The sequence below is a fragment of the Camelus ferus genome, chromosome 8 (genome assembly GCF_009834535.1).
Source record: "Camelus ferus isolate YT-003-E chromosome 8, BCGSAC_Cfer_1.0, whole genome shotgun sequence".
Lineage (NCBI taxonomy): Eukaryota > Metazoa > Chordata > Mammalia > Artiodactyla > Camelidae > Camelus > Camelus ferus.
This window is the reverse complement of record NC_045703.1, coordinates 19769949-19782322: the sequence shown is the minus strand read 5'-3', so window position 1 is coordinate 19782322 and position 12374 is coordinate 19769949. Positions and strand designations below refer to the sequence as shown.

Genomic DNA, 12374 nt, shown 5'->3' with positions numbered 1-12374 from the left:
TTTCCCTAGACTCCTGCCTTTGAGTGGGTGGGAAGTGGGACACGTGGTGCTCAGCTTCCTTGTAACTCCTGATATTTATTGCTTGAGGGTCATAGAAAGTCAGACTGACAATGATCTTAGATGTCAGGTTAGACTATCCTCAAGAAACAGACCCCACAGCGTCAAATGAATTGCTCAATACTGTGGAGACAGTGCCTTGATGAACCTGGATTATTGATTTAGATGCCTGAAAGGTCAGTGAACTGCAAGGAAAACAATTCTCTATGTATGATTTTCCATTGTTTCCCTCTGTAATTTTTCACCTTTTGTTCAGGATAGCACAATTTCCTCCAGAAGGATGATTTCAGAAGTGGGTAGTGGTAGTTTCTGTTATACGATGTAATTCTCCTTCTGATGATTCAATGCTATCTCTTACACACCGTGAGGGGAGAGCTGGCTTCATCTCAGCTCGGGATGAGGGTGGCAGCGCTGATTACTGCGTGACACTGAAAGATGGCGCCAGGTCCATCTTAACCAGAAGGGCAGGGGTTTTGTTCATTTTTGAAAGTTCAGTTTCTAGAACAGTGCCTAGTACATTGTAGATACTCTGTAAGTATGAAAATGTTAATGGATAAGAATTTGCAGGATTATGAGGTTTTTCTTAAAATCAAAAACTAATTTTTGTTAAAGCACTTTGAAATAATGCTTATTTGTATGAGAGATGTTTTCTTGCAGATGTTGAAAAAAATGCATGTCTTAGTGGTTCAGAGAATAGGCCCAGATAATCCTCACTTCACACTTCCTAGTCGTGACTTCTTCTTATCTCTGTACCTTAGTCCCCTCTTCTGTAAAATAAGGGCAGCAACACTATTATCTCCTTTCTCATCAAATTATTGAAATAAGTGTCACTTAGACACTTAGATCAGTGTCTGTTGCATACAAAGCACTAGAATGTTAGCTATTAATATTATCTTAACCTTTTAGTAGCCCTAAAATATTTATATTATCTCTAATATGATGCTTAGTCCATTGTTTGAGATCTGTAAGATTGTTGAGTGACTAAATCATGTTTATATAATAGAAAAAAATTTAAACTATTTAGGATCCTTTTGAAGATATTGTAAAAGAGTATAACAATTAAAAATGTCACTACTTGACTAGTCTAGCCATTAACACCCTAGAGAGAGAGTCGGCTGAACAATTATAAAGATGAATAAGACTTTGTCATTGACCTCTCTTCAGCTGAAGAGCAAACATATTTATATGGGAAGGAGGCATTGTCTTCTCCTTTTAATATGGGTCATTTCTTCCTTGGCAAGTTTAGGGCCTTTGAGCTTTTGCTGTTGGGAATCCAAAGAAAATACTACTGAGATGAGGTGGAAGAGTGGCTTGTCAAGACGTGTGTTTGTACCGTCTTCCCTTCCAACTCTGCCTGCGCACAAAGTATACCGCAGAGGTAAGCAACTCCATACTCAGTCCACCACAACTTGGTTTTCTCTCTCCCATGTCAATAAATCCACTTTGGCTAAATTTATGGGTATTCTTCCTAATAGTCAAACCCAATGATTCCTTTTCAGCCCTCCCTTTGTTTCCTGCAGCGTTTCCAGCATGCTGTCGTTTGTGAAAGTACTACGTCCTTGGAATCTAAAACACGCCCCCTTCCCCTCCACAGTTATCTCCTTCCCCTGTTCCTCTCTTCTGCTCAATTCCCTGTAGTGGCTCCTCTTTCTTTGCTGTTGCATATTTATGGTTCCCAGTGTTCTATATTTAGATCTCTTTTCTTCTCATCATTTCATTTTCATCCATGTTTTATAGTACCATATACTCCCTAGTGAAGCAGGCTAAATAATGGCCTCCCAAGATATCAGGTCTTAATTCCTGGAACTATAGATGTTACCTCGTAGATATGATTAAGATAGTGGTCTTCAGATGGGGAGATTATTCTGGATTATCCAGGTGGGCCCTCAATGACAACACCTGTGTCTTTATAAGAGAGAGAGGGAGATGCATATTTGATACAGACAGCAGAGGAGAAGACAACATGAGGCAGAGACTGGAATGATGAGTTTGCAGTACAAGAAATACCAGCGGCCATCAGAAGCTGGAAGAAGAAGAAACAGACCCTCCCCTAGAGTCTGTGGAGGGAGGGAGCCTGGCCTGCCAGCACCATGACTTTGGCCTAGTGATACTGATTTTGGACTTCTGGCCTCCGGAACTGTGGGAGAACAAATCTCTGTTGAATTAAACTCCAAGTTAAAAAGCAGCTCAGGAAACTAATACAACAAGAAAATCTAAACTCTATGTCCGTAATTACTACTTCTTTTCCAAGTGCCAGATCTACAAAACAAAGACCAGCTGGACACCTCTACCAGATCTCCCATTTAATAGGTGATCTAGCCATTGCCGAGTACTTGCAGGGGGCCAGGACTTGCAATGTGCAATGTGAAGCCTTAGAAAAACATTATCTCGTATAATACTCATTTTGATACTCACTTTAACCCGATGAGGTAAATGCTTTATTAGCCTCACTGGACTGAGGGACCAGAACACAAAGAATCTAAGTAACTTTGCCCAAGGTGGTAAAGATGTTAAGTTCTGCAGCTGGGATTTGGGTCCCAGTGTGTTCCGGCTTCAGAGTCGATCACTAGTGACAGAGCTCTCTTGCCTCAAACCACCTGATGTCTCAGGCTACTCAGAGCCTGTGCTGTGTCCAAGTAGCAGTGCCCAGGCCCTCTGAGGAGAGATCACTTCAGGTGGATTGAAAAAACCTTTACAGAGCCCTCACTGCCTGGTAGGTGCACTGGGTCAGTTCTTTGCAGCCATTACTGCGGCTATTTGCTGTTCTTGTTCAAATATCAAACTATCTGAGGCTAGAACATGCCCCAAATCTCATGCAATTTCAGAGTCAGACCCCCACCTCACGAGGATGATCTGAGCCTGATCCGAATTACTCTTGCCTCCCAGGAGCCTCACGCTGATTGACAAACTCTGTTCATAAGAGTGCTGTGGCTGTCCTGCTGCCATGGCCACTTTCACTGGGTTGTCACTGGGCCCCGGGGCAAAGTGAAGAAGCTGACACTGAGAGCTTCACCCCTTAGTATTTATAGAGTTTGACCTTCTGCGCCATGTTGGTACATCTGGAGTCCTTGGGCCCCGGGCTGTCTGACATCCTCTTCTTGGTTCTTCCCTTATAGTTATCACTTGAAATGTGGACAGTTAAGTACCATAACTACAATGTCTTAGTCATCTGTTAGGTACCAAGCAGTCTACCTGTGCTATTCATTCAATTCTTTCCACAATTCTGCAAGTAGTATTATTGCCATTTTGGAGATGAGAAAAAACAAACGCTTAGAGAGGTGAACTAATTTGTCCAAGCTCACACAGCTTCTTAGTGGCAAGGTAGAGTTAGGATTTTAAGAATCAGATAATTCCAATTATTAAACTAGATTTAAAAATTTCTTAACATAATTTAAGTTGCTTCAGCTTGCCTTGGGCAGTGCTGAAGGAGGGGGAAGTGAAACCAGGTTCTTCTCAGTATAGGAAGATTCCCCTTCCATTATCCAGGGAGCCAGATATCATGATTTCTGCCTCTGAGATTGTCTTACGCTTGAGCCAAAAGGACTTCAGTAATAACACTGATATTATTTTTATGACATATATGTAAGTTTTATAGGTTACCAAGAACTTCAGCATAAAAGAGTTCTTTCCATAAAGGGGGAGAGTAGGACCTCTCTTTCTTAGAATTCTGTGTTGGGGTATCCCCTCTGTGCAGAGGTTCATCTCCTGTGAAGCTAAAGAAGTTTAAATGTTCAGGGACTCTCCTTAGTTCAGGCATATGCTTTTGTAAAATTTGAAAAAAGTAAAATATTTTAACCACAATACCTTCACGTTGGGTGGTGTCAGACTGGCTATGGACATTTTGGCTATTTGGCTAATGGCAAATTGAATTGGGGATCCTTTTAGTTTGGGTCTGGTAGGATGTATTTTGTGGATTGCAGTCACTTCCAGGGATAGCTAAGTTTTGCTACCTGTCCTCATGCAGGAGTACGTTCAGAAATACTCCTGCTGTCTACTCATTTGGGGGTCAAGGAATGAAGACAAAGGGTTAGAGGTTGTAATGTGAGCTGAGCATGTCCCTACAATGCCAGAAGTATGTGGATACAGAGTATAAAGAAGGTTTGAAATGTTCAGAGCCCGAAGCCCATTTGTGGAAAGTTCTTCAAATCATCCTACATGAAAAACTAGAGGCATCCAATGGTTAATTAACTCAGAAGTTCTCCCCTATCAAGAGATTCATGAGGGAGCAATCAGAGTATGCAACCAAGGGGGGGAAAAAGTAGGAAAAATATACTAACATACTATTGGGTATATCAGGAAGGTAATGAAAAAAAAGATTATTTTTATCCATTTTGTGATGTATTTGTTGGCTTTCTAAATGTATACTTCGTGGTGATTTCTTTTCATATTCTAATTAAATAGTCACATTTGTACCTATTATTTATTACTTAGTGCTCTTTCTATTAAAGAGGGCTCCTGTAATTGTATAGGCTTCAGATTCTGCAAATCCTATATCTACCTCTGTCATACTGGCACTTAAAAATGCACTAACTATTCAGACCCTTCATGAATGGTTGGTGGCAGGGAAAAGATGGGAGAATCCAGACCTGTGGGCTACCAGGGGAGTGGTCTTGGCACTGAGCTGGGACTGGGGCTCTCTGGCTCTGGTGTGAGTGATCAGGTCCCACACGATGCCTGGTTTCCATGATCACATTTTTTCCAGCAAGGCGGGTCTAATGAACAGGAAGCTGTCATCACTTCAGAGGAGTGAAGTCTTCCCCAAACCACTACCACGTCTCTTCTCTACCTCCTACGAGGCCTAAAATGTCAGAATCACAGACACATTCCTTTGGGTTCAGAAAGTTATTCAGTCTTCAAGAATGAAGTTATTAAAAGCAAACGTTCTCACAAGCAGTTTCGTTGTAAATCAGTATTAAGTAGCCCTTAGTCCTGAGGCTTAGGAGATGCTTCTGGGGAGGATGCTGACTGACTAATTTCTGAACATCTAATAGGTATCAGGACATTGCACATTGTATTATGCCTGGTCTCAGTCCATCCTCCAACAGAAGGTGCTTAGGGCTGCCACCAAATCCTGGCTGAACAAGATTCCCAGAGATTAGGGCACAAAAGGAGTTAAATGACAAACTGGAAGACAAGGGCTTAAAACATTTCAGGCATTTCACAATCATGCCTTGGGCCAGCCCTGCTTTTTACTGTTTTTCCCCAACTCTAGTAAAATGCTGATTGCTACTCCTCCTAATCACACAGAGCAGGGCAGAATACACCCTAACATCACACAGGATGTAAAAAAATAACCCCTGGGCAATGAAAGTATGTTCATCTAGCATAAGGAACATAATTGGGATTAAAAGCCAAAGGACACCTGGATTTCAACAAAAATCAATTACCAAGGGGGAAAGGGTTTTCAAGACAACTAGAACCAGACAGTTAAACATTAGCTTTCAATGGTTTGAAGTGTTTAGGTTTTGCAATGGTGCGGTTTGGAAGCTCTCCAGCAGAAAAACTATTTTCTTTTAAGAAAAGAGCTCTCTGGAATATTTTCTTTGCTGAAATAATGTGATCCTTAATGACGTCTTATATGACCCAAACTTTAAATGGACCCATTATTTTAGCTGACCTTATTCTTGCTAGGTTTTTACAGGTTAGTAATGAACTATCAACAGCTTCCTGATAATTAATCCTACTTTTTCAAAGAACTGTTAGCCTGCTGGTCTTATCTATGCTAAGAGGAAGCTGTTACATGCACCAGACTTCCTCAGTGGATAATACAAATCAAACTGAAATTCTGCAGAAAGGTCCAGCATTGTGAGGTTTGAGATTAAAAAAACAGATTGAAAATGATGCTGCTGCCCTTTCTTCATCTCCTTACTTGCTGAAAGTCTGTGGTTCATTTGGCACAGGAATGGCTTTACAGTAGTCAGTAGCAGCACAACCACTTGGGTCAGGAGAGGCTCTCTGGGTGGCTTTATCAAAATGTGTGGACATTCAGCGTATGCAGTTAGTTACCTGGGTGGTCCAATTTGAGAAGCTATGGGGAAGGCATCTCAAATAGCAACTAATAAAGTTCCCAGGGGAAGTTAATTTCCTACAATTAGAGACTCATTCCTTTGACTAGGAAATCTTTAAGAGTCTGCTATTAAAATACAGTTGCAGTCTTTGGTTGTCACCTACTCCAAAGCAAGACAAGTGTATGATAGGAGGAGGGGAGAGAGGCATATTTTCACAACGGATGGAGAGGATCCAAGGAAGAAGAAACATGATGAGACAGTAAGCTTGGTTTCTTTAAATGGCAGAGGGAGTAGAGGTTAATGCTGGTCTCATCTAGCAATTTGTAAATGGGTTGTTTGAACAGATAGGTCTTAACATGTTCCTAGATTGTGGGTGTGTGTGTATGTGTACGTAAAATGAAAAGGCTTACTATTAGATTCCGCCTCTCGTCAGCATAGTACAAAGTCCTCAGGCAAGAGCATAATTTATAATTAAAGGATTTCTGCATTTGTTAATTGCCCATGGCATGTACTCTTTCTTTTCAAGGCAAGTCTCTGAATTTCAGTGACGATTTATTATAAATCTATTTCTCATCAAGTTAGACTCTCCCAAAGAGCAGATGAAATCCAAGCCGCACAAGTAGATACGGATAGACTCACTGAGATCACCTTCTCTATGAGAGGTCATTATATCCTACACTAGGCAAAGTGAAACCATAAACATGGCATTTGACCCAAGGCACAATACATTTTTTATTACTCACTGTGGTGATGATGCAAGTTTTTGAACAGTTAGTTGTAAGGTGGTGACTTTGTACATTAGACCAAGCAGAAGTCAGAGTGCATTCTGAAGCAGCTCAGCAAAGCTAGTATTGTTATCCCAGGAGACCAAGGGACACTCTCTCTCAGAAGAAATGAGACTGACTAGACACAGAGTTTAATATTTCCTCCTCTTCATGTAGCTTTTTTTTTTTGGTAAATATTCTGAATTTGTTGGTAAATTCTGCTAAGGATCCATCAATGATCCAGAAAAGTAATGCCCAACTGAAAGGTGAGAGAGAGACCTACTGGTGACCACCAGGTTATGTTCCAATTCTTTTTAAATGCATCCTTTTGAAAACAATGGCTGGTTATCTGTCATCTTCCTATTATCAAATGGTACAATCTTAGTATATTATTACTCTCCATAAGTTATTATACATGTTTTTTTTAAAGAATAGGCAGGGAGTAAATGTAAGAATGTAATGCTTAAAAGGAAGAAAAATGTATCACAGAACTCTGTCTACTCTCTATGTCCTTTCTAAGGTGATCTCTTCCATCTCTATGTATTTGAAGACATCTATATTTTGAAAAATATCCTCTTCTTTCCAGCCTCCACTATTACCATCTTGGTATTGGCCAGTGGCTTCTTTGATCACCATGCAGAGTTGATAAAAATTCACTTCACAGCACAATCCACTACCTGTATTATGTAAAACTATATGCATAAGAAACTGAAAGAAAATACCATGAAGTGATATGATGGCCTCTGATATCTTCTACTGCACATCATTCTTTTTCACTGATATTGCTGGTCCAGACCACCAAAATGATTGTGTGACCCACAGACAAAAAAACAGTAGTCAAAGATACATCATCGTCTCCTGGATATCTGCAGCAGTCTATTAACTAGTTTCTCTTTTTCTACTTCTTTCCTCTTGGATTCCCTATTCCACAGAGTAGCAAAAAGGATCTCAAAAGGTACATCAGAACACGACACTCCCTCCCCTGCTTAAAGCCTTGAGTGGCTTCTTGCATTAATAATAAAGTCCAAACTCTTCACCATGGCTTACATGATCGAGCCCTTGACTTTCTCTATAGCCTCATCTCATGCCCTCTCTCCCTTCCTTAATATACTCTGGTCCTCCAGAACTTGTGTCTTTACCTCTGGAATACCAGATTACTTGCTGCCTGGGTACAGGCTGCTCCATCTGCAAGGAACACTCTTTCCCCAACTCGTCATGGTTAGCAGCGGCTTCTCCTGTAGTTCTTGGCTTAATTATTCTCTCTACAGAGAGGCCTTTCTTGACCAACCTAGTTGGAATAAATCATCCCTTCTTACTACCTATTTCAGCCTATTGTGTGAATATCTAACATGCTGGAAACATGAATTAAAATATGACAGGTAGAAAACTTTGACTGATTACCACATAGGGATGGGGTGGTGGGAGGACACAGAGCAGGAGATCACACAGTTCTAGGGGCTGCATCATATTCATCTTAGGATCAAGAATTTGGACTTTGGAAATGTGACTTTATGCAAGGCATCTTGCCTGTAATGAATGCCTTTTCATCTGAGTTTGGTACTGAATCACGTTGATATAGAAAATGCAACACGTCTCTGTTGCACAAGAAGAATGAAGAAAAGGAAGGGGGGAGTTACACATAGGCCAACAATTTAAAGAGAGGCTCTCAGGTCCCAGAATTAGTGGTGACAGATGTAATCAAAGTGACAGACCGTACAGAAAGACAGTGCTCAGGTGAAAGGGTCAGAGGCTGTTGGTAAGACCAGCTCCTGCCAGCTGGTGGTTCTCTTTAAGATCTCTTCTTGACTCAGAACTTAATTAGAGGGTTTTATGTGGTGCTTTAATATGGAAGATGTTTCCAGCCTTGAACAACCACTTCTCTAACTTTGGAAATCCTTCCTGTCACTGATACCATGGATAACGCGCCAGCTTAGTACACAGGCAGTCCTATTGAAGAAGTACTGTAAAAGTTCTGTCCTAGGGACTAAAAGCCCCTATTTATTTCTTTAACTTTTTTTTTTTTAGAAGTACAGTTGATTTACAATGTGGTGTTAGTTCCTGGTGTACAACATAGTGATTCATTTATACATATATATATCTATTCTTTTTCATATATATTTTTCATTATAGGTTATTACAAGGTATTGAATATAGTTCCCTGTGCTCTACAGTAGGACCTTGTTGTTTATCTATTTTACATATAGTAGTCAGTATCTGCAAATCCCAAATTCCTAATTTATTCCTTCCTTCCTTTCCCCTTTGGTAATCATAAGTTTGTTTCCTATATAAGTAAGTCTGTTTCTACTCTGTAAATAAGTTGTGCCATTGTTTTAGATTCCACATATAAGTGGTATCATATGATATTTGTCTTTCTCTGATTTACTTCACTTAGTATGATAATCTCTGGGTCCATCCATGTTGCTGCAAATGGCATTATTTCATTTTCATGGCCGAGTAATATTCCATTGCATATACACACACCACATCTTCTTTATCCAATCATCTGTCAGTGGACATTTAGGTTGCTTCCATGTTTTGTCTATTGTAAATAGTGCTGCTATGAACATTGGGGTGCATGTATCTTTTCAAATTAGAGTTTTCTCTGCATATATGCCCAAGAATGGGATTGCTGGATCACATGGTAACTCTGTTTTTAGCTTTTTAAGGAACCTCCATACATAAAAGTCCCTATTTCTATCTCAGTAGTCCCAGATCTACAAGCAGATTTTGTACATGGTGTAATGCTTTACCAGCAGCCAGTTGGAAGATAGAGATCAGGATATACCTTCTTTGGAGTTCAGGTGGGACCTGGAATCAGCTACATTTAGGCTGGCCTTCAAGATGAATGCTCTGAGAGAGAATTCCCTGAAGCCTGAGGTCAGGAGCATCCTTTGAACTCCCATTTCCCAGGGCTTGATGCCACCTGGCTCGCGGCCCCTCCCTTTGCCATCGTGGGTTTCTACCGCTAGGCCTTAGGCTCCACTCCAGCTCCTGCAGAAGAGTTAGCCTACAAAATCCCAGGCACACTCTAAGATCCACTGACTTGTATTCTCTCATTTAACATCGCCCAGTCTGCTCTTCCAGCTTGGCCAACCATTACAAGCTTGTGTTTATTCCTCTTCAGCTCAGCACTAGGGGATCATTTCTCCAAAGCTATGACATAAATGTGCATGTATGGTGGGTGTTACAGGCCACATCTCTCTGGGCCCCTATAATCCCCCAACAAAGATTAGTGTTAACTATTTTACTCCTTCTCCCTCCCCCTGAGGCTCAACCTTGAAGAGAGTTTACTTCGACCACATCAAATGAAGTATGGGCTCTCTTTAAAGGGAATAATTGTTGTTGTAAAAAACCTATGTGAAAAAACTGGGAAAAAATATCCATCCCCTGGTTCCTGTAACCGACCCTCAACCTCATGATTTAATCACTTCATTTTAGAATAATGCACTCGGCTATTTCTGAGACAGCTGTTGACTTTTCCCAAACAACGAATAATAAGATGTGGCATTAACTAAGGCAGTCAAACATAGTTTCTTCCTAGGGCTAAGATGCTTTGAATTAAAATTTATTAAAAACAACATGAACTGGCTATTTTTGGGTTAGGGTTTGAGGTATTACCTAAGTCCTGATTGAAAATGGTTTGTGAGGTTCTGTAAGAGCAGACTTTGTCTCCTTTTTCCTTCTTCCTTTCTTCCTTCCTTCTTTCCTCCCTCCCTCCCTTCTTAAAGTGGTATCTTATACTGGAATAATGTAACAGATAAGAAGAAACCACTGGGAGTTCAACAGCATTTATGGAATTATGAGGATAATCCACTAACAGTGAGAGCACTAAAGGAAAACAGAATTTAACTGGCAAGAAGCAGCAGGTCATTGCCTGCAGGGGATGGTCCAGTCAGAAATCTGACTGTTTCATGTGTGTGGATAATGTAATCTAGCACAGATGCTGAAACAACTTATGCTATAATGATATCATATTTGATATGTTCTACTTGATTGTAATCAAAGTTCAATTTCCGAGCACAATTTAATATAATAAGATATATTATAGACATTTATTAGCCAAAATTGGATTTAAAAAAACAAAGTGGTATTGGCCCCAAATGAAAGCAAACTTGGCTGAGGCCAAAGGTGAAGGGAGCCTTATGGACAGCCAAAAAGTCACAGCAAGAGACATAAAACTGGGCCCCCCGCATTTGAGAAGACTCCAGTGCTCTTCAGTGAGACATCACATTTGTCTACAAGCTTTGGGAGAATAACTTACATTTCAATTTCACAAAACTGGTATTTGTGGTGAGTTTTCAGTTAGGTGCATAAAAGTCTTTAAGTGGAAGAGTATGGCGATATCTCTATGGGTTTGTGAATGTGGAATTGAATCCCCTATATTTCATTTCTGCTGTAACTTAACAATAACCAATAGATGATATGAAACGCTGCTGCCAGCGAGGAATGAACTGACGGCATAATCAGAATCCTATTAGCGGGTTGGATGACCATCAAATCTTAGATTTTTGAAGAACTAAACAGATTTAAAATGCACTAGTCCTTTGTCCTCATAAGCATATTAGTATTTTCAGGCCACATCATTTTCTTTTGAGATATATAGTCACTACACTTAAACGTTCTAAGAATATAAAAAGAGCAAAAGTTTTAAACAAAATGCTTATTACATAGAATTTGAATAAGTAGTAACATAATGTCCTCATATAAGTAAATGCTATATTTTAAATTTTATATCTCATGTATGAAAGCATAATTTGAAATTGAAAACTGATTATTCTTGATTTATCACTTGATTAAAAAAGAGAACAGTGGTGAAAACTTCTGAAGTATTCCCAGAAGCATTGAAAAATAAACAAGAGAGAAAAGTTAAATCTGCAGTAAAATACCATTAATCATACCTAACTGGGGCTTCAGAAAAATGTGTTATCAAACGATCATAAAATTGGAAACTTTGCTTTATAATAGCATTGAGGACATTTATTAAAACTTTAAAGTTGACCATATTCCAACTGAAACCATTATCTTCCTAAGTAGAAAAATTTTACTAGCAACACACAGATTTAAGCTACTTAATCTAGATTATTTGCCAGGTGATTTTTAGGTAACCATAGTGATCAGACCTTAAGGATTTTCAAAAGGTTAATAGCAGCTGATAGCACAAGATTGATTCAATAGCCATTTATCTGTATTCATGAACAGGAAATGAGAAAGGATGTGTGAGAGAACAAATATCCAGAGAAAAAATTAGGGAAGATATAAGCACCTGTGTTTAACCATACTCTCACCACTGCAGCTGTGACCAAACCCCTCCTGCAATACACACACACACACACACACACATATTGAGACTTAACGATTCAGGGATTGGGCACTGCATTAGGATTTAAGGGGAGCTGAAGGCTAGGGATACCCAGGTTTTAGTGCAGCTTAAAATGTAATCTGTAAAGCCTCTGGTTTAATTTGATCAATACAGGCATTCAAAATCAATAATGCAAGTTCCAGAGTAAATGTTTTTATCAAATTGGTCTTTAATTAAATTTAGAAG

General features: G+C 39.7%; 1 long non-coding RNA gene across 1 annotated transcript in view; it reads right to left on the bottom strand.

Moving 5' to 3' along the window:
• LOC116665284 overlaps window positions 1-12374 on the bottom strand; it is a 233043-nt gene that overhangs the window by 213012 nt on the left and 7657 nt on the right. The window lies entirely within an intron of this gene.